This window comes from Mesoplodon densirostris, chromosome 5 (genome assembly GCF_025265405.1).
Source record: "Mesoplodon densirostris isolate mMesDen1 chromosome 5, mMesDen1 primary haplotype, whole genome shotgun sequence".
In the NCBI taxonomy this organism is placed as follows: Eukaryota; Metazoa; Chordata; class Mammalia; order Artiodactyla; family Ziphiidae; genus Mesoplodon; species Mesoplodon densirostris.
Window position 1 is genome coordinate 97,628,838 of NC_082665.1, and position 22,113 is coordinate 97,650,950.

At 37.5% G+C, this 22,113-nt stretch overlaps 1 protein-coding gene across 7 annotated transcripts in view; it reads left to right on the top strand.

The window, feature by feature from the left end:
• Window positions 1-22,113, top strand: part of NAALADL2 (N-acetylated alpha-linked acidic dipeptidase like 2) — a 1,531,400-nt gene that overhangs the window by 278,157 nt on the left and 1,231,130 nt on the right. For 6 of the 7 annotated variants that reach the window (XM_060100049.1, XM_060100047.1, XM_060100046.1 and 3 more), the window contains one exon: window positions 17,581-17,643. The exons of the other annotated variant lie outside the window; for it this stretch is intronic. The gene's annotated coding sequence lies outside the window, so the exon portion shown is untranslated. The remainder of the gene's footprint in view (window positions 1-17,580; window positions 17,644-22,113) is intronic. 7 annotated transcript variants of the gene reach the window in all.

Consider the following 22,113-nt stretch of genomic DNA (forward strand, 5'->3'; position numbering starts at 1 on the left):
GGTGCAGTGGTTGAGAGTCTGCCTGCCGATGCAGGGGACATGGGTTGGTGCCCCGGTCCAGGAAGATTCCACATGCCACGGAGCGGCTGGGCCCGTGAGCCATGGCCACTGAGCCTGCGCGTCCAGAGCCTGTGCTCCACAACGGGAGAGGCCACAACAGTGAGAGGCCCACGTACTGCAAAAAAACCCAAACAAACTACAACAACAACAAAAAACTCAACTTCTTTCTGAAATGATTCTCCTTCTAAATTTAAGTTTCTTGTTTTTTGCTAACCCAGGCTGATTTCACCTTTTGACTTTAATTTGAATATGATAAACATTATAATAATCTGAATTTTGATATTACAACCTAATTTCAGAGATTAAAGCATTTTGATTAAGGCACTCAGCACTTTGGCTTCATGAAATAAGTGGAGAGTTAGTAATTACAAAATTATTCATGTGGATCCATGTTCTGCCACTTACCAAGTGTACCTACTAGGGCAAGGGTTTGTAAGCAGTGAGGTGCCAAAGTAAAACTCATAGAAGGGTCACAGAGGAGCATCACAGGATATTTTAATTTTTCAAAGAAAACACAAAGGTGCTTGACATCTGTCGGACATCTATTGAATACTATGCAAACTACTAGCTCAAAGAAGTTCATTGTTTTAACATTAGATTGTACTGCATCACTTTTAATGCTATCATATATTTACAAAGCTGTATTTTAAGTTTGCTTGTTAAAAGCAACTACCATATGAATAACATTGTACAGTGGGAAATGAGAGTGGTGATGTCCAGTATGATTTCAATGTTTGAGAAGTGTGGCACAAAAGGAACACAAATTCCATTAGTAGATAATTGTAGTTATTTAAGAATGAAGTTTAAAAAAATACCTTCTTCTTTAAATTGTGTATATTTTTTTCCAATCAGCTATTAAGATTATTAGGATATAGGGACCCTGGGAAGATGGTGGAAGAGTAAGACGGGACAATCACCTTCCTCCCCACAGATACCTCAGAAATTCATCTACACGTGGAACAACTCCTACAGAACACCTACTGAACACTGACAGAAGACCTCAGACCCCCCAAAAGGCAAGAAACTCCCCACATACCTGGGTAGGGCAAAAGGAAAAAGAATAAACAGAGACAAAAGGATAGGGACGGGACCTGCACCAGTGGGAGGGAGCTGTGAAGGAGGAAAGGTTTCCACACACTACAAGCCCCTTCGCGGGCGGAGACTGCAGGTTGCGGAGGGGGAAACCTTCGGAGTAGCGGAGGAGAGCACAGCAACAGGGGTGTGGAGGGCAAAGTGGAGAGATTCCGGCACAGAGGATCGGTGCCTTCAGGCACACACCAGCCCGAGAGGCTTGTCTGCTCGGCCGCCGGGGCGGGCGGGGCTGGGAGCTGAGGCTCGGGTATCGGCTTTCAGTCGGAGCTCAGGGAGAGGACTGGGGCTGGCGGCAGGAAGAGAGCCTGAAGGGGTTAGTGCACCACGGCTAGCCCGGAGGGAGTCCGGGGAAAGGGTCTGGAGCTGCCGAAGAGGCAAGAGACTTTTTCTTCCCTTTTGTTTCCTGGTGTGCGAGGAGAGGGCATTAAGAGGGCTGCTTTGGGAGCGCCGGAGACAGGTGTGAGCCACAGCTAAAGGCGCGGACCCCGGAGACGGGCGTGGGATGCTGGGGCTGCTGCTGCTGCCGCAATCGCGGGGCCTGTGTGCGAGCGCGGGTCACTGTCCACCCCGCCTTCCGGGGGGCCTGTGCACCCTGCCACTGCCAGGGTCCCGGAACCCGGGGACGGCTTTCCCGGGAAGGCGCACAGAGCGCCTTGGTCTGGTGCAACGTCACGCCGGCCTCTGCCGCTGCAGGCCCGCCCCACACTGCGCGCCCCTCCTTCCCCTCTGCCTGAGTGAGCCAGAGCCCCGGAATCAGCGGCTCCTTTAAACCCGTCCTGTCTGAGCGAAGAACGGACGCCCTCCGGTGACCTACGCACAGAGGAGGGGCCAGGTCCAAGGCTGAGACCCGGGAGCTGTGAGAGCAGAGAAGAGACAGGGAAATCTCTCTGTGCAGCCTCGGAGGCAGCGAATTAAAGCTCCAAGGTCCACTTGATGTGCCCTGCGTCTGTGGAGTGCATGAATGGACAGCGAATCATCCCAAATTGAGGAAGTGGACTTTGAGGACAAGATTTAAGACTTTCCCCCCTTTTCCGCTTTTTACAACGAATTATCCCAAATTAAGGAGGTGGACTTGGAGAGCAAGATTTTCGATTTTTCCCCCTGCTCTCTTTTTGTGAATGTGTATGTGTATTCTTCTGTGTAAGATTCTCAATGTATAGCTTTGCTTCCACCATATGTCCCCGGGTTCTATCTGTACGTTTTTTTTTCAATAATTACTTTTTAATTTTAATAACGCTACTATATTTCGTACTTTATTCTATTTTACTTTACCTGCTCTTTCTTTTTTTCTTACCTTCCCTTCCTCCCTCCTTCCCTCCGCCCCTCCTTTCCTTTTTTCTCTCTTTCTTTCCTTCCTCCCTCCCTCCCTTCTTCCTTTCACTCTTTCTTTTTCTTTCCTTCTTCCCTCCCTCCCTCCCTCCTGTCTTTCTTTCCTTCCTCCCTCCCTCCCACCCCTCTTCCTTTCACTTTCTTTTTCTTTCCTTCCTCCCTCCCTCCCTCCTGTCTTTCTTTCTTTCTTTCTTTCCTTCCTCCCTCACTCACTTCTTCCTTTCACTCTTCCTTTTTCTTTCATTCCTCCCTCTCTCCCTCATTTCTTTCTTTCTTTCTTTCTTTCTTTCCATCCTTCCTCCCTCCCTCCCTCCTTTCTCTCTTCCTTCCTTCCTTCCTTCCTTTCTTTCCTTCTTCCTTTCTTTCTCTCTCTCTTTCTTTCTTCTACTAATTCTTTCTTTCTACTTTTTCTCCCTTTTATTCTGAGCCGGGTACATGAAAGGCTCTTGGTGCTGCAGCCAGGGGTCAGTGCTGTGCCTCTGAAGTGGGAGAGCCAACTTCAGGACACGGGTCCACAAGAGACCTCCCAGCTCCACATAATACCAAGCAGCGAAAATCTCCCAGAGATCTCCATCTCAACACCAGCACCCAGCTTCAGTCAACGACCAGCAAGCTACAGTGCTGGTCACCCTATGCCAAGCAACTAGCAAGGCAGGAACACAACCCCACCCATTAACAGAGACGCTGCCTAAAAACATAATAAGGCCACAGGCACCCCAAAACACACCACCAGACGTGGACCTGTCCACCAGAAAGACAAGATCGAGCCTCAACCACCAGAACACAGGCACTAGTCCCCCCACCAGGAAGCCTACACAAACTACTGAAACAACCTTAGCCACTGGGGACAGGCACCAAAAACAACAGGAACTACGAATCTGCAGCCTGCAAAAGGAGACCCCAAACACAGTAACATAAGCAAAATGAGAAGACAGAAAAACACACAGCAGGAGAAGGAGCAAGATAAAAACGTACCAGACCTAACAAATGAAGAGGTAATAGGCAGTCTACCTGAAAAAGAATTCAGAATAATGATAGTAAAGATGATCCAAGATTCTATTTCCAAGATCCAAAATCTTGGAAATACAATAGACAAAATGCAAGAAACAGTTAACAAGGACCTAGAAGAACTAAAGATGAATCAAGCATTGATTAAAAACACAATAAATGAAATGAAAAATACTCTAGATGGGATCAATAGCAGAATAACTGAGGCAGAAGAACGGATAAGTGAGGTGGAAGATAAAATAGTGGAAATAACTGCTGCAGAGCAAAATAAAGAAAAAAGAATGAAAAGAACAGAGGACAGTCTCAGAGACCTCTGGGACAACATTAAATGCAACAACATTCGAATTACAGGGGTTCCAGAAGAAGAAGACAAAAAGAAAGGGACTGAGAAAATATTTGAAGAGATTATAGTTGAAAACTTCCTTAATATGGGAAAGGAAATAGTTAATCAAGTCCAGGAGGCACAGAGAGTCCCATAAAGAATAAATCCAAGGAGAAATACACCAAGACACATATTAATCAAACTGTCAAAAATTAAACACAAAAAAATCATATTAAAAGCAGCAAGGGAAAAAAAAACAACACACAAGGGAATCCCCATCAGGTTAACAGCTGATCTCTCAGCAGAAACTCTACAAGCCAGAAGGGAGTGGCAGGACATAATTAAAGTGATGAAGGAGAGAAAGCTGCAACCAAGATTACTCTACCTAGCAAGGATGTCATTCAGATTTGATGGAGAAATTAAAACGTTTACAGACAAGCAAAAGCTGAGAGAGTTCAGCACCACCAAACCAGCTTTACAACAAATGCTAAAGGAACTTGTCTAGGCAAGAAACACAACAGAAGGAATATACCTACAATAACGAACCCAAAGCAATTAAGGAAATGGGAATAGGAACATACATATCAATGATTACCTTAAATGTAAATGGACTAAATGCTCCCACTAAAAGACACAGATTGGTTGAATGGATACAAAACCAAGACCCATATATATGCTGTCTACAAGAGACCCACTTCAGACCTAGAGACACATACAGATTGAAAGTAAGGGGATGGAAAAAGATACTCCATGCAAATGGAAATCAAAAGAAAGCTGGAGTAGCAATTCTTATATCAGACAAAATAGATTTTAAAATAAAGACTATTAGAAGAGACAAAGAAGGACACTACATAATGATAAAGGGAACGATCCAAGAAGAAGATATAACAATTGTAAACATTTTTGCACCCTACATAGGAGCACCTCAATACATAAGGCAAATACTAACAGCCATAAAAGGGGAAATCAACAGTAACACAATCATAGTAGGGGACTTTAACACCCCACTTTCACCAATGGACAGATCATCCAAAATGAAAATAAATAAGGAAACACAAGCTTTAAATGATACATTAAACAAGATGGACTTAATTGATATTTATAGGACATTCCATCCAAAAACAACAGAATACACATTTTTCTCAAGTGCTCATGGAACATTCTCCAGGATAGATCATATCTTGGGTCACAAATCAAGCCTTGGTAAATTTAAGAAAATTGAAATTATATCAAGTATCTTTTCAACCACAATGCTATGAGACTAGATATCAATTACAGGAAAAGATCTGTAAAAAATACAAACACATGGAGGCTAAACAATACACTACTCAATAACGAAGTGATCACTGAAGAAATCAAAGAGGAAATTAAAAACTACCTAGAAACAAATGACAATGGAGACACGATGACCCAAAACCTATGGGACGCAGCAAAAGCAGTTCTAAGGGGGAAGTTTATAGCAATACGATCCCACCTTAAGAAACAGGAAACATCTCGAGCAAACAACCTGACCCTGCACCTAAAGCAATTAGAGAAAGAAGAACAAAAACCCCCCAAAGTTAGCAGAAGGAAAGAAATCATAAAGATCAGATCAGAAATAAATGAAAAAGCAATGAAGGAAAAAATAGCAAAGATAAATAAAACTAAAAGCTGGTTCTTTGAGAAGATAAACAAAATAGACAAACCATTAGCCAGACTCATCAAGAAAAAAAGGGAGAAGACTCAAATCAATGGAATTAGAAATGAAAAAGGAGAAGTAACAACTGACACTGCAGAAATACAAAAGATCATGAGAGATTACTACAAGCAACTCTATGCCAATAAAATGGACAACCTGGAAGAAATGGACAAATTCTTAGAAATGCACAACCTGCCAAGACTGAATCAGGAAGAAATAGAAAATATGAATAGACCAATCACAAGCGCTGAAATTGAAACTGTCATAAAAAATCTTCCAACAAACAAAAGCCCAGGACCAGATGGCTTCACAGGCGAATTCTATCAAACTTTTATAGAAGAGCTAACACCCATCCTTCTCAAACTCTTACAAACAATTTCAGAGGATGGAACACTCCCAAACTCATTCTATGAGGCCACCATCACCTTGATACCAAAACCAGGCAAGGATGTCACAAAGAAAGAAAACTAGAGGCCAATATCACTGATGAACATAGATGCAAAAATCCTCAACAAAATACTAGCAAAAAGAATCCAACAGCACATTAAAAGGATCATACACCATGATCAAGTGGGGTTTATTCCAGGAATGCAAGGATTCTTCAATATATGCAAATCAATCAATGGGATACACCATATTAACAAATTGCAGAAAAAAAACCATATGATCATCTCAAAAGATGCAGGGAAAGCTTTCGACAAAGTTCAACACCAATTTATGATAAAAACCCTGCAGAAAGTAGGCATAGAAGGAACTTTCCTCAACATAATAAAGGCCATATATGACAAACCCACATCCAACATTGTCCTCAATGGTGAAAAACTGAAAGCATTTCAACTAAGATCAGGAATAAGACAAGGCTGCCCACTCTCACCACTCTTATTCAACTTAGTTTTGGAAGTTTTAGCCACAGCAATCAGAGAAGAAAAGGAAATAAAAGGAATCCAAATTGGAAAAGAAGAAATAAAGCTGTCACTGTTTGCAGATGACATGATACTATACATAAAGAATCCTAAAGATGCTACCAGAAAACTACTAGAGCTAATCAGTGAATTTGGTAAAGTAGCAGGATACAAAATTAATGCACAGAAATCTCTGGCATTCCTGTACACTAATGATGAAAAATCTGAAAATGAAATCAAGAAAACACTCCCATTTACTATTGCAACAAAAAGAATAAAATATCTAGGAATAAACCTACCTAAGGAGACAAAAGACCTGTATGCAGACAATTATAAGACACTGATGAAAGAAATTAAAGATGATACAAATAGATGGAGAGATATACCATGCTCCTGGATTGGAAGAATTAATATTGTGAAAATGACTCTACTACCCAAAGCAATCTACAGATTCAATGCAATCCCTATCAAACTACCACTGGCATTTTTCACAGAACTAGAACAAAAAATTTCAAAATTTGTTTGGAAAAACAAAAGACCCCGAATAGCCAAAGCAATCTTGAGAACGAAAAATGGAGCTGGAGGAATCAGGCTCCCTGACTTCAGACTATACTACAAAGCTACAGTAATCAAGACAGTGTGGTACTGGCACAAAAACAGAAAGATAGATCAATGGAACAGGATAGAAAGCCCAGAGATAAACCCACGCACATATGGTCAAGTTATCTTTGATAAAGGAGGCAGGAATGTACAGTGGAGAAAGGTCAGCCTCTTCAATAAGTTGTGCTGGGAAAACTGGACAGGGACATGTAAAAGTATGAGATTAGATCATTCCCTAACACCATACACAAAAAATAAGCTCAAAATGGATTAAAGACCTAAATGTAAGGCCAGAAACTATCAAAGTCTTAGAGGAAAACATAGGCAGAACACTCTATGACATAAATCACAGCAAGATCCTTTTGGACCCACCTCCTAGAGATATGGAAATAAAAACAAAAATAAATAAATGGGACCTAATGAAACTTCAAAGCTTTTGCACAGCAAAGGAAACCATAAACAAGACCAAAAGACAACCCTCAGAATGGGAGAATATATTTGCAAATGAAGCAACTGACAAAGGATTAATCTCCAAAATTTATAAGCAGCTCATGCAGCTCAATAGCAAAAAAACAAACAACCCAATCCAAAAATGGGCAGAAGACTTAAATAGGCATTTCTCCAAAGAAGATATACAGACTGCCAACAAACATATGAAAGAATGCTCAACATCATTAATCATTAGAGAAATGCAAATCAAAACTACAATGAGGTATCACTTCACACCAGTCAGAATGGCCATCATCAAGAAATCTAGAAACAATAAATGCTGGAGAGGGTGTGGAGAAAAGGGAACACTCTTGCACTACTGGTGGGAATGTGAATTGGTACAGCCACTATGGAGAACAGTAGGGAGGTTCCTTAAAAAACTACAAATAGAACTACCATATGACCCAGCAATCCCAGTACTAGGCATATACCCTGAGAAAACCATAATTCAAAAAGAGACATGTACCAAAATGTTCATTGCAGCTCTATTCACAATAGCCCGGAGCTGGAAACAACCTAAGTGTCCATCATCGGATGAATGGATAAAGAAGATGTGGCACATATATACAAAGGAATATTACTCAGCCATAAAAAGAAACGAAACTGAGCTATTTGTAATGAGTTGGATAGACCTAGAGTCTGTCATACAGAGTGAAGTAAGTCAGAAAGAGAAAGACAAATACCGTATGCTAACACATATATATGGAATTTTAAAAAAATGTCATGAAAAACCTAGGGGTAAAACAGGAATAAAGACACAGACCTACTTGAGAATGGACTTGAGGATATGGGGAGGGGGAAGGGTAAGCTGTGACAAAACAAAAGAGAGGCATGGACATATACACACTACCAAATATAAGGTAGATAGATAGTGGGAAGCAGCCGCAGAGCACAGAGAGATCAGCTTGGTGCTTTGTGACCGCCTGGAGGGGTGGGATGGGGAGGGTGGGAGGGAGGGAGATGCATGAGGGAAGGGATGTGGGAACAGATGTATATGTATGACTGATTCACTTTGTTATAAAGCAGAGACTAATAAAAAAAATAAAAATAAAAATAAATAAATGAATAAAAAACGTTTATTAGGATATAAATACTTATTAAGTAGTTTGGATCTAATTACTTAAAATATGGAACTGTTACATATTTCATTATATATAATGAAATATAATTCACATGCCATACAATTTTCTCATTTAAGGTATACAATTATTAGTTTTTACTATATTCACGGATTTGTGCAATCATCACCAAAATTGATTTTAGACAATTCTCATCATCTCTTGAAGAAATGCCATATCCACTATCAGTCATTCTTCATTTCTCCCCAGCTTCCAGCAATTACTAATCTACTTTATGTCTCTATAGATTTGCCTATTCTGGATTTTCCATCTAAATTGAATCTTTTAATATGTTGTCTTTTGTGACTAGCTTCTTTCACTTAACATAACGTTTTCTAGGTTCATTCATGTTGTAGTGTGTATCACTATTTCATTATATTTTATTCCTGAATTATATTCTATTATTGTTAGGTACATTTAATTTATCCATTCATAATCTGATGAGCATTTGGAGTATTTCCATTTTATTCCATGGAGTGAAGCTGCTATGAACATTTGTGTACCAATTTTTGTGTGAACATATATTTTTATTTTTTTTGAGTATATAGAGTGAAATTAATGAGCCATGACTCTATATTTACTTATTTGAGAAACTGCCAGGTTGTTTTCCAAAATATTGCATCATTTTGTATTCTCACCAGCAGTGTATCAGTGTTCCAGTTTCTCCACATCCTCACCAACACTCATTGTTATATATTTCTTTGGTTAGAGCCACCCTAGTAGGTATAAAGTGGTATCTCATCTTGGCTTTAATTCACATGTCTCTAATGGTTAATGATCTCTTAATGTGCTTATTGGAAATTTGTATGTATTCAGAGAAGTATATATTCAGATCCTTTACCCATTTCTTAATTGGATTGTCTTATTATTATTTAATTGTAAGGGTTTGGATACTTATATATAATCTGAACACAAGTCCCTTATTAGACGTATGATTTGCAAATATTTTCTCCTATGTTGTCTGGTCTATTTTCATTTTCTTGATGGTATCTATTAAAACACAATTTTTTTTAATTTAATGAAGTCAAATATATGCAGTTTGTCTTTTGGTATCATATTTAAGAATGCTTTCCCTAATCCTGAGGTCATGGAAAATTTCTCCTATATTTTCTAAGTGTTTCATTGTTTAAACTCTTACATTTAAGTCTATGATACAACTTTGAGTTGAGTATGGTATGAGGAAGGGATTCAGATTTATTTTTTTGCATATGAATGTCCTGTTTCACCAACACCATTTGTTGAAATGAATTTTCCTTCCTTATTGAATTGTCTTGGCTCCCTTGTTAAAATCAATAGACTAAAACTGTGAGGGTTTATTTCTGTATTTCCAATTCTATTCCATTGACCTCCATATTTGTCCTTATACCAGTACCATGCAGGCTTGATTTATAGACAAAGTCTGTAACTTTGTAGTAAGTTCTGAACTCAGGAAGTGTGAATCCTCCATCTTTGTTCATCTTTTTCAAGATTGTTTTGTTTATTCTGGGTCCCTTAAATTTTCATATGAATTTAGGATCAGCTTGGCCATTTTTGCAAAGAAGTCAGCTGCAATTTTGATAGGAATTACATTGAATCTGTAAATCAATCAGAGGCATAATGGCTCAATAATATTAAGAGTTTCAACTCATGAATATGGGCTGTCTTCCCATTTATTTAGATCTTATTTAATTTCTTTCAATAGATTTTTGTAGTTTTCACAGAAAAAGTTTGTACTATTTTTGTTAAATTTATTTCTAAGTATTTTATTAGTCAAGTTATGTTGTAAATGTAATTGTTTCTTAGTTCCATTTTTGGATTGTTCACTGCTAATGTATAGAAATATTATTGATTTTTAATATTGATCTTATATGCTTCATTTTTGAACTCATTTATTTCTTCTTATATATATTTTTTATTGTGGTAAGAACACTTAACATGAGATCTACTCTCTTAAGATATTTTGACGGTACAAGACAGTATTGTTAACTACAGGCCCAATGGTATGTTGTAGATCTCCAGAACTTAATAATCTTGTATAAGTGAAACTTTATATCTACTGAGTAACAGCTCACCATTTCCTCCTTACCCCGGTCCCTGGAAACCACAATTCTACACTTTGCTTCTATGTGTTTGACTTTTTTATATAACTCATGTAAGTGGAATCATGCAATATGTTTCCTTCAGTGACTGGCTTATTTCACTTGGCATAATGTCTTCAAGGTTCATCTATATTGTTGCATATAGCATGATTTCCACCTTTTCTTAAGGCTGAATAATATTCCATTGTGTGTATATACACCTTTTCTTTGTCCATTCCTCCACTGATGGACATTTAGTTGTTTTCTATTATCTTGGCTATTGTGAATAATGCTGCAATTCACATGGGAATGCAAATAGCTCTTTGAGATATTAATTTCAATTCTTTTGGATAAATATCCTAAAGTGGGATTGCTGAATCACATGGCATTTCTGTTTTTAATTTTTTGAAGAGACTCCATATTGTTTTCCATAATGACTTCATCATTCTACATTCCCATCAAGAGTATACAAGGCTTTTGTTTTCTTCAGATCTTCACCAACACTTGTTATTTATTACTGTTTTTTAATAATAGCTATCCTAAGATATGAGATGATATCTCATTGTGGTTTTGATTTGCATTTCCCTGATGATTAGTGATATTGAGCAATCAATGCAATACCTATCAAACTCCCAGTGGCATGTTTTAAGACAGAAATAGAAAAGCAATCCTAAAATGTATATGAAACCACAAAGGACCTCAAATAGCCAAACCAATCTTGAGAAAGAACAAAGTGGAGGCATCACACTGATTTCAAAATACATTACAAAGCTACAGTAACTAAAACAGCTAGGTACTGACATAAAGACAGACATATACAGCAATGTGACAGAATAGAAAGCCTCTAAATAAACTCCTGAATTATATGGTCAACTGATCTTCAACAATGGTCCCAAGAATAAACAATGGGGAAAGGATAGTCTCTTCAACAAATGGTGTTGGGGAAAACTGAATATACACATGCAAAAGAATGAATTCAGATCCTTATTTTATACCATACACAAAAATCAACCCCAAATGGATTAAATACTTAACTGTAAGACATGGACATATAAAACTCTTTGAGGAAAACATAGGGGAAATGCTTCATGAAAATGGTCTTGGTAATGACTTATTGAATATGATGTCAAAAGCACAGACAAAGAAGGAAAAACAGAAAAGTGTGACTATGTCAAACTAAAAATCTTCTGCATAGCAAAGAATATAATTAACAGTGAAAAGGCAACGTCTAGAATGGGAGAAAACATTTGCAAACTATATATCTAATTAGGGGTTAATATCCAAAATATATAAGGAACTCCTTCAACTCAATAGCAACAACTCTAAAACCTGACTGAAAAGTGAGCAAAACAGTTGAGTAGACATTTCTCCAAAGAAGACACACAAGTAGCAATCAGGTATATTTAGTTTGTACTTCTTTTTCTAAGTTCTTGGAGTGGAAGTTTAGGTTATTTATTTGTAATCTTTCTTCTTCGCTAATATAGGTGTTTAAGATTATAAATTACCACTTAAGTACTGCATTAGCAACATCCCATAAGTTTTGGTATATTACATCTTCATTTTAATTTTCATTTATCTCAAGCTATTTTCTATTTTTCTTGTGATTTCATCTTTAAGCCATTGTTTAGTTAGGAGGGTATTGTTCAATTTCCACACATTTGTGAATTTTCCAAATTTTTTTCTGTTACTGATTTCTAGTTTCATTCCATTGTAGTTGGAGAACATACTTTGTATGGTTTTAATCATTTAAATTTATTGAGGCTTGTTTAATGGTCTAGTATATGGTCAATTCTAGAAAATATTCTTAAGAAGAATGTGTGTTCTGCTGTTGTTTGGTGAATTATCCTATAGATGTATTAGGTCTAGTTTGTCATTCAGTCTTCTGTTTCCCTATTGAACTCCTGCTGGTTGTTCTGTGCATTATAGAATGTGAAGTTTCCAAGTATTATTGTCTATTTCTTCCTTTATCCTGTCAGATTTTACTTTGTATTTTTGGGGATTCTGTTTTAAGGCACATATATACTTTTTATATTGTATTTTCTTGATAGTTTGACCCTTTTATTAAAATAAAATGTCCTTCTTTGTCTCTAGTAACATTTTTTTTTGTTTTAAAATCTGTGCTGTCTAATATTACTATAGCCACTCCAGCTTTCTTCTGGTTGTTGTTTGCATGATACATACATAATTTCCATCCTTTTATTCTCAAATAATTTGTATTTTTAAATATAAATGGCTTTTGTAGACAACATATAGTTGGATCTTGTTTTATCCAGTCTGTCAATCTCTGTCTTTTGATTTGAGTTTCAAATCCATTCACATTTAATGTTTTTTATAAGTTTTTGATATAGTTGGATCTATATCTGCCCTTTACTTTTGATTTTATGTAACTCTCATGGTTTTTTTTATTCCTCTGTTCCTCCCTTACTTCATATTTTTTCATTAAGCAAATAATTTCTGATGTGACATTTTAATTCCTTGAATGAGTTTTTTATTATATTTTTTGAGTTATTTTCTTAGTGGTTTCTCTTGAATTTAACCATATTTATCTCAATTTATTATAATCTACTTCAGATTTATGCTTAATTCTGTGAGATATAGAACACTTGCTCCTTTATAGTTGTATTTCCTCTCTTGCATTTTATGCTATTATTTTTATGTATGTATATTACATCTATGTATTTTATAAATCCAACAATGTATTGTTATAATTATTACTTTATATAATTTGGTGGCTTTTACAAAAGCAGGAAGAAGAAAGGAGAGCAAGTATTTATTTATGAAGTTTGTTATATTAACCTTCTTATTTAACATATCTTGTACTTATTATTTGTTCCTGTGGATTCATGTTGCCATCTGGTGTGATTTCCCTAGGATGACTGTGGTTTTAGCAGGGCTGTCTTTGACTTTCTTTTTCACCAATCTCTCTGTTAATCTGTGTGCCTCTGTTCGTACCACAACCAGCTGTTAGTCTCCAGTAATTGCAAGCACAGTTTTTGAGGCCAGTCTCTGTGGTTCTAATATTGATAAGGCTCTTATTAACTGTCATTTTCCCTCGTTCTCTCTAATAAACTAGTCGGCTTATGGTTTAGTTTATTGCTCTTGAAGCTCCCAGACTTTTCTTACTTCCTTGCCACTAAATATCCATTGCTTTTTAGAGTAACCTTAGGCTTGAACTTCCCCACACTATGTTCAAAATAAAGTCATTTCCCTTGGGAGAGCTTCAGATATCTCTGATCTTATAATCTGCTCTTTCCCTAGGCACACTCTCTGAATAATGACTCAAGAACTGGGAACAGGTAATATGGCCTGCTTCTCTTGGAGTATCATCCCTGATGTAAAAGCAGAATGCTGTGTAGGACAGTAGCCTTTTTTTTTTTTTTTTTTTTTTTTTTTGCAGTACGCAGGCCTCTCACTGTTGTGGCCTCTCCTGTTGTGGAGCACAGGCTCCAGACGCACAGGCTCAGCAGCCATGGCCCATGGGCCCAGCCACTCTGCGGCATGCGGGATCTTCCTGGATCGGGGCACGAACCCGTGTCCCCTGCATCGGCAGGCAGACTCTCAACCACTGTGCCACCAGGAAAGCCCAGGACAGTAGCCTTTGATCTTCTCACCTTGTCTTTGCTAGCATGGAATTTTACCCTACAAATAAGCTGGATCAATGGATGTTGAGTTCCAATATTCTTCACCTGTCATGTTTGTCATAAAAGCTGTGTTATGAGTGGGACTGGTTGGAGACAGTGAACCCCTGTCTTCTCAGTCACACTTGCGTGGAATTTAGTCTCTGCAACACAGAGGAGGAAGATGATGAGAAATTCTCATAGCCAGGCTCTCCTGTAGAGATATCACAGTCTGTTTCTGAGAGTTGGAGAGAGGGAGCCTTGCATTTTTTACCCCATCCACTTGGAGTGTAGTTTGCATCACACTAAGCTGGAGAGCAAAGGGAGGAAGCAGGTTGTGGCTCAAGCGACAGACTCTTGCTGTTTGTACTGAGATTTAGTAGATTTTCTCGAACAAATATTTCCTTTTTTTCTGTACACCCTTAGGACAATTTTCATAAACTTCAAGCGGTCATATTTTCTGTAATTTTTACCTGTTATGATTGTCTCATTGGAGAGGGGGTCTGAGAGCTCCTAATGTTGCCATCCTGGATGTTCTCTGTTACTTTTGTCTTTTAGCCTCTGGCACCATGGAATAATTACTGAGACTCGAAGCATACCATGAACACAGAAAGATTGGGAGTCTTTAAAGACAAGTTACTAAACCTATTCCCATCTCAAACTTTACATCATTAAAATAAAGATAATGGTATACACCTCAATAATGTTTTTAGGATTAAATGAAATACAATTCTGAGTACTCCTGACACCTAAGGCACCAAAATAAATGTGACTATTTTTATCTCATATGTTTTTATGAGGGTAATGTATATGCTATATCTTATGTAAAATGCTGTACATATTATTATAGCTTTTTTTTTTTTTTTTTTTTTTTTGCGGTACACGGGCCTCTCACTGTTGTGGCCTCTCCCATTGCAGAGCACAAGCTCCAGATACACAGGCTCAGAGGCCATGGCTAACAGGCCCAGCCACTCCGCAGCATGTGAGATCTTCCAGGACTGGGGCATGAACCCGTGTCCCCTGCATCAGCAGGCGGACTCTCAACCACTGCGCCACCAGGGAAGCCCTATTATAGCTTTTAAATATTTTTCATACTCTGCTCCATTTTGTTTCTTAATTCAATCTGATGATAGAGTAACTGATATTGAGTGTCCTGTTTGTAGAGACATAGGTGAATTCCTGCATTTTGTGAAATTCAACATGTAGATATAAGTAGAAACCAGTAAAAGAATAAATGAAAATCAATGCTTCTGCTTCCCTTTAAGTCTGTGATCAAAGTAGAAGCCTCAGTAAATGATATTTCTTGGGGATTAAAACCCAATAGACGATAATTATCCAACATGACCTTGACCATCAGGTCTTCACATCTGGTAATTACTCACCAGGATTTTCTTAGCCTTGATCATTATTGTCTAATTTGGGTCCATTTAGAATGCCAAAGCCCAAGCAGCTTGAATGTATGAAAACCTGCTGTTTTATGACATGGAGAGCTCATTGCATTTCACTTTCTTAATTCATGTCAAACTTTCAAATGTTTTTACTTAGAAGAAGTAAACTACAGAGCCCCGAGTCTTTCTTAAAACACATTTTATCTATAAGCTCCAAAAAAATTTTCTTACATATTGTTTAGAATATGAATTGTTCGTGTTTTATTTCTTATTTCACTAACAAGAAACTTTCTAAGTCTAGTATTCAGAATCTATGACCCTAAAGCTAATACAACTTTTATTTTGTTTCTTACTGGCAATACAATTGGGATTATGTTGGAAAGGTTGATGTGACATGATGTCTTTGAATTGCCTGTAAGCACTGTAATAATTCTTAGGCACTATTCAGAATTGGGGGGTAAAATTGAAAAACTAAGAAAGGAAATAAAGCCGAATATTAGTAAAATGAGGGGGAGAGGTATAGGAAGCAAAGGATACAAAGAATAAGATAAAGAATGAAAGATAAAGAGGAAATTCAAAAGTCATTATAGCATAGATAATGATAATAACATTTGTGGGGTTTACAGAGTGTTGTGTATATAGTTTGCCTGCCAGTCTCCTACTTCTAGCAGGAAGCATTTAGCTGAAGAAAGAGGAAGCCACGCCCACTCAAACTAACTACATCAAAAGGTGGTGCATTATAAAGATCCTGGGAAATAGCATAGAATCCATTTGTCAGTAATATCGTTGGGCTTCATGTGGACTGGAAAGATATAGTTTCTTCTCTCTGTCTTTGGGGACATTTATTCTTTTCTCCTTGTTTCTTTCTTCACACATTTCTTTCATTTAATTATGCAAACTGGTTATCTTTGTAAGCCCCTCAGTCTCTGCTCCTTCATAATTTCAGTCTATATGTGGCTAGCATGGACCCTTTTTTGCTGCACACTTCCCCATCTCTTCTTCTTAGATCACTGACTCAGAATCACTGGCCTAATTTCAAATTTCAGGTAGAGAGAATGTAATTGGCTGAATGTGTATAAGTTGTCTGCTTTTGGTCTAAGTGCTATGGCTGAAAGGATGAAGTCTGCATTACGTTGGGCTGTTCTTATGAGGGTCATAGGTTGAACTGGTTCTCTAAGAAAAGAAGAGACATATTTACATATCTATTATGTGCTATCTACTAAATTCCTTGAGGGAAAAGATCATGTCCTATTAATTCCTTTCCCCAGCACCTTGCACAGTTTTATTTTTTTGTTTGTTTTTTTGTTTTTTTTGTGGTACACCGGCCTCACTGTTGTGGCCTCTTCTGTTGCGGAGCACAGGCTCCGGACGCACAGGCTCAGCGGCCATGGCTCACGGGCCTAGCCGCTCCGTGGCATGTGGGATCCTCCCGGACTGGGGCACAAACCTGTATCCCCTGCATCGGCAGGTGGACTCAACCACTGCACCACCAGGGAAGCCTGCACAGTTTTAATATGAACATTGAACAAAATATCTTCACTTCAAGGGCAATTTGCATTTCTGTCTTTAGGGGGCAGTGCTATTGACACAAATGAAGAAAAAATTCCAGTCCCTACTTTTCTGATGGGTATCATCAAGGTAACTTGCCTTGAACAATGATTAACCTTTTTTGGAAAGTGAACTTTGTTGAGCAGACTTTGAAGATATTTTCCATACCTGGGAATGAAGCAACAATGACATAACACCTGTCCATTTTGTAGGCCAGTGTTCTGAAACTATTTTTAGTAGTTGAACTTATGCTAAAATTTTACCCAGAATACAAATAAATAAAATATATAAAAATAGAACACATAGTCAAAGCAGGTGTAAAAGGTCAAGCTCTACCTATTAATCTTCTTTGTTCTGTTCATCATCCAACAGGCCTACCCCTAAACTAGAGGAACCTCTATGAAACCCAAGTGCTCCAGAGACCATTGCTTTTAGGTGAGAAGCAAGGAAATTTTATTCTTATTTGCTCAGTATTTGAGTACATTTATAATTTTAAGTACACAAAAATATGATACAAAAGATTTTGTGAAGACATAGAAAAGGGTTTTATTGTGTATTTTTTCCATTGCTGCAAGTTTCTTAGGTGTACAATTCAAAGATAGAAACTCATTTGTTCAATAAACTTTTAATGAGCATTATTTGCTACATTCTATGCTTGGCAGTAAAATATGAACAAGACAGGACCTCTGTTATCATGTGTCCATAGTCTACACTAGAACTATGTGAAATAAGAACATTTTAATTTCATTACACTTAATTCAATATAGATACCTTACTTAAAAGTATCAGTGGAAAGGAACTAGCAAACATTTCAGTATTCAGAGTAAGTTCAGGAGTTCATATTCTTCCACTCTCACCTTTCTCATGAAACATGGACTTAAGACATTGTTGGTATAACCATTGGCTCTTGTAGTTTCTGCTTGGAGCTTTTGATTTCTCTCCTTTTCTCCAATATGGATTGAAACATTGATTTCCCCCCAAAAATGCAAAATATCTGAAAATGTTACAATGTACATCACTAGGTTAGTGTAACAATGTTGTGCTGAAATGAAAAGAAATATTTCTGCTTATATTGAAAAATGTTATAGAACTTTTTAGTTGTGAGAATGCACTGTTGGAATAGAAAAATATTTTTTTATACTCAAATATGTTGTCTAAGACTAATGTATATTCATAGAACTGTATACATTAAAACTAAAAGGGAACTTAGAATTCATTGTAGGCATTATGATTGCCTACCAAGTATCCATTCATCATATCTGAATTTGCAACAGAATTCCAGTCTTGTTCAGGGTAGAAATGTGCCCAACTTCAGCTAATGGAAGTACCATACCTCTAAGGGGCATTTAGAAACATTTGAGCATGTTTTAGAGTGTCAAAAGGGCTAAGAGATAATATTGACATTCAGTCCCTTTGGGTTGTAGATGCTACATGTCCTGGAATGTACAGAATTGTCCTGTATAACAAAGAATTTTCCAGCTTCAAGTACTACTAGTTTCCCCAGCAAGAAACTCTGGTTTAACCCAGTTCTGCTAATCATGTTACCCTCTTTGTCCAGCTAACTTTTTTTTTAACATCTTTATTGGAGTATAATTGCTTTACAATGGTGTGTTAGTTTCTGCTTTATAACAAAGTTAATCAGCTAAACGTACACATATATCCCCATATCCCCTCCCTCTTGCATCTCCCTCCCACCCTCCCTATCCCACCCCTCTAGGTGGTCACAAAACACAGAGCTGATCTCCCTGTGCTATGGAGCTGCTTCCCACTAGCTATCTATTTTACATTTGGCATTGTATATATGTCCATGCCACTCTCTCACTTCGTCCCAGCTTACACTTCTCCCTCCATGTGTCCTCAAGTATATACTCTATGTCTGTGTCTTTATGCCTCTCCTGCCGTGAGGTTCTTCAGAAACATTTTTTTTTTTTTTAGATTCCATATATATATGTTAGTGTACGGTATTTATTTTTCTCTTTCTGACTTACTTCACTCTGTATGACAGACTCTAGGTCCATCCACCTCACTACAAATAACTCAGTTTCATTTCATTTTATGGCTGAATAATATTCCATTGTATATATGTGCCACATCTTCTTTATCCATTCATCTGTCAATGGGCACTTAGGTCGCTTCCATGTCCTGGCTATTGTAAATAGAGCTGCAATGAACACTGTGGTACATGACTTTTTGAATTATGGTTTACTCAGGGTATATGCCCAGTAGTGGGATTTCTGGGTTATATGGTAGTTCTATTATTAGCTTTTTAAGGAACTTCCATACTGTTCTCCATAGTGGCTGTATCAATTTACATTCCCACCAACAGTGCAAGAGGGTTCCCTTTTCTCCACACCCTCTCCAGCATTTATTGTTTGTAGATTTTTTGATGATGGCCATTCTGACCAGTGTGAAGTGATACCTCTTTGTAGTTTTGATTTGTATTTCTCTAATGATTAGTGATGTTGAGCATCCTTTCGTATGTTTGTTGGCAATCTGTATATCTTCTTTGGAGAAATGGCTATTTAGGTCTTCTGCCCATTTTTGGATTGGATTGTTTGTTTTTTGATATTGAGTTTCATGAGCTGCTTGTAAATATTGGAGATTAATCCTTTGTCAGTTGCTTCATTTGTGAATATTTTCTCCCATTCTGAGTGTTGTCTTTTCATCTTCTTTATGGTTTCCTTTGCTGTACAAAAGCTCTGAAGTTTCATTAGGTCCCACTTGTTTATTTTTGTTTTTATTTCCATTACTCTAGGAGGTGACTCAAAAAGAATCCTGCTGTGATTTATGTCATAGAGTGTTCTGCCTATCTTTTCCTCTAAGAATTTTATAGTGTCTGGCCTTACATTTAGGTCTTTAATCCATTTTGAGTTTATTTTTGTATATGGTGTTAGGGAGTGTTCTAATTTCATTCTTTTCCATGTAGCTGTCCAGTTTTCCCAGCACCACTTATTGAAGAGTCTGTCTCTCTTCCATTGTATATTTTTGCCTTCTTTATCAAAGATAAGGTGACTATATGTGCGTGGGTTTATCCCTGGGCTTTCTATCCTGTTACATTGATCTATATTTGTGTTTTTGTGCCTGTACAATATTGTCTTCATTACTGTAGCTGTGTAGTATAGTCTGAAGTCAGGTACCTGATTCCTCGAGCTCCTTTTTTCTTTCTCAAGATTGATTTGGGTATTCGGGGTCTTTTGTGTTTCCATACAAATTGTGAAATTTTTTATTCTGGTTCTGTGAAAAACGCCATTGTAGTTTGATAGGGATTGCCTTGAATCTGTAGACTGCTTTGGGTAGTATGGTCATTTTCACAATGTTGATTCTTCCATTCCAAGAACATGGTATATCTCTCCATCTGTTTGTATCAACTTTCATTTCTTTCATCAGTGTCTTATAATTTTCTGCATACAGGTCTTTTTTCTCCCTAGGTAGATTTATTCCAAGGTATTTTATTCTTTTTGTTGCAATGGTAAATGAGATTGTTTCCTTAATTTCTCTTACAGATTTTTCATCATTAGTGTGTAGGAATGCAAGAGATTTCTGTTCATTAATTTTTTATCCTGTTACTTTACCAAATTCATTGATTAGCTCTAGTAGTTTTCTGGTAGCATCTTTAGGATTCTCTATGTATAGTATCATGTCATCTGTAAACAGTGATAGCTTTTTATTGCTTCTTTTCCAATTTAGATTCCTTTTATTTATTTTTCTTCTCTGATTTCTATGTCTAAAACTTCCAAAACTATGTTGAATAATAGTGTTGAGAGTGGACAACCTTGTCTTGTTCCTGATCTTAGAGGAAATGGTTTCAGTTTTTCGCCATTGAGAATGATGTTGGCTCTGGGTTTGTCATATATGGCCTTTATTATGTTGAGGTAATTTCCCTCTATGCCTACTTTCTGCAGAGTTTTTATCATGAATTGGTGTTGAATTTTGTCAAAAGCTTTTTCTGCTTCTATTGAAATGATCATATGTTTGTTCTCCAATTTTTTCATATGTTTTATCACATTGTTTGATTTGCATGTATTGAAGAATCCTTGCATTCCTGGGACAAACCCCACATGACCATGTTGTATGATCCTTTTAATGTGCTATTGGATTCTGTTTGCTAGTATTTTGTGGACGATTTTTGCATCTTTGTTGATCAATGATATTGGCCTGTAGCTTCCTTTCTTTGTGACATCTTTGTCTGGTTTTGGTATCAGGGTGATGGTGGCCTCATAGAATGAATTTGGGAGTGTGCCTCCCTCTGCAATATTTTGGAAGAGTTTGAGAAGGATAGGTGTTAGCTCTTCCCTTAATGTTTGATAGAATTCACCTGTGAAGCCATCTGGTCCTGCACTTTAGCTCATTAGAAGATTTTTTTTTTCTTTTTTTCCATTTTTTTTATTAGTTTCTGCTTTATAACAAAGTGAATCAGTCATACATATACATCTGTTCCCACATCCCCTCCCTCATGCATCTCCCTCCCTCCCACCCTCCCTATCCCTCCCCTCCAGGCAGTCACAAAGCACCGAGCTGATCTCCCTGTTCTCTGCGGCTGCTTCCCACTGTCTATCTAGCCTACGTTTGGTAGTGTATATATGTCCATGCCTCTCTTTCGCTTTGTCACAGCTTACCCTTCCCCCTCCCCATATCCTCAAGTCCATTCTCAAGTAGGTCTGTGTCTTTATTCCCGTTTTACCCCTAGGTTCTTCATGACATTTTTTTTTCTTATATTCCATATATATGTGTTAGCATACGGTATTTGTCTTTCTCTTTCTGACTTACTTCACTCTGTATGACAGACTCTAGGTCTATCCACCTCATTACAAATAGCTCAGTTTCGTTTCTTTTTATGGCTGAGTAATATTCCATTGTATATATGTGCCACATCTTCTTTATCCATTCATGTGAATTGGTACAGCC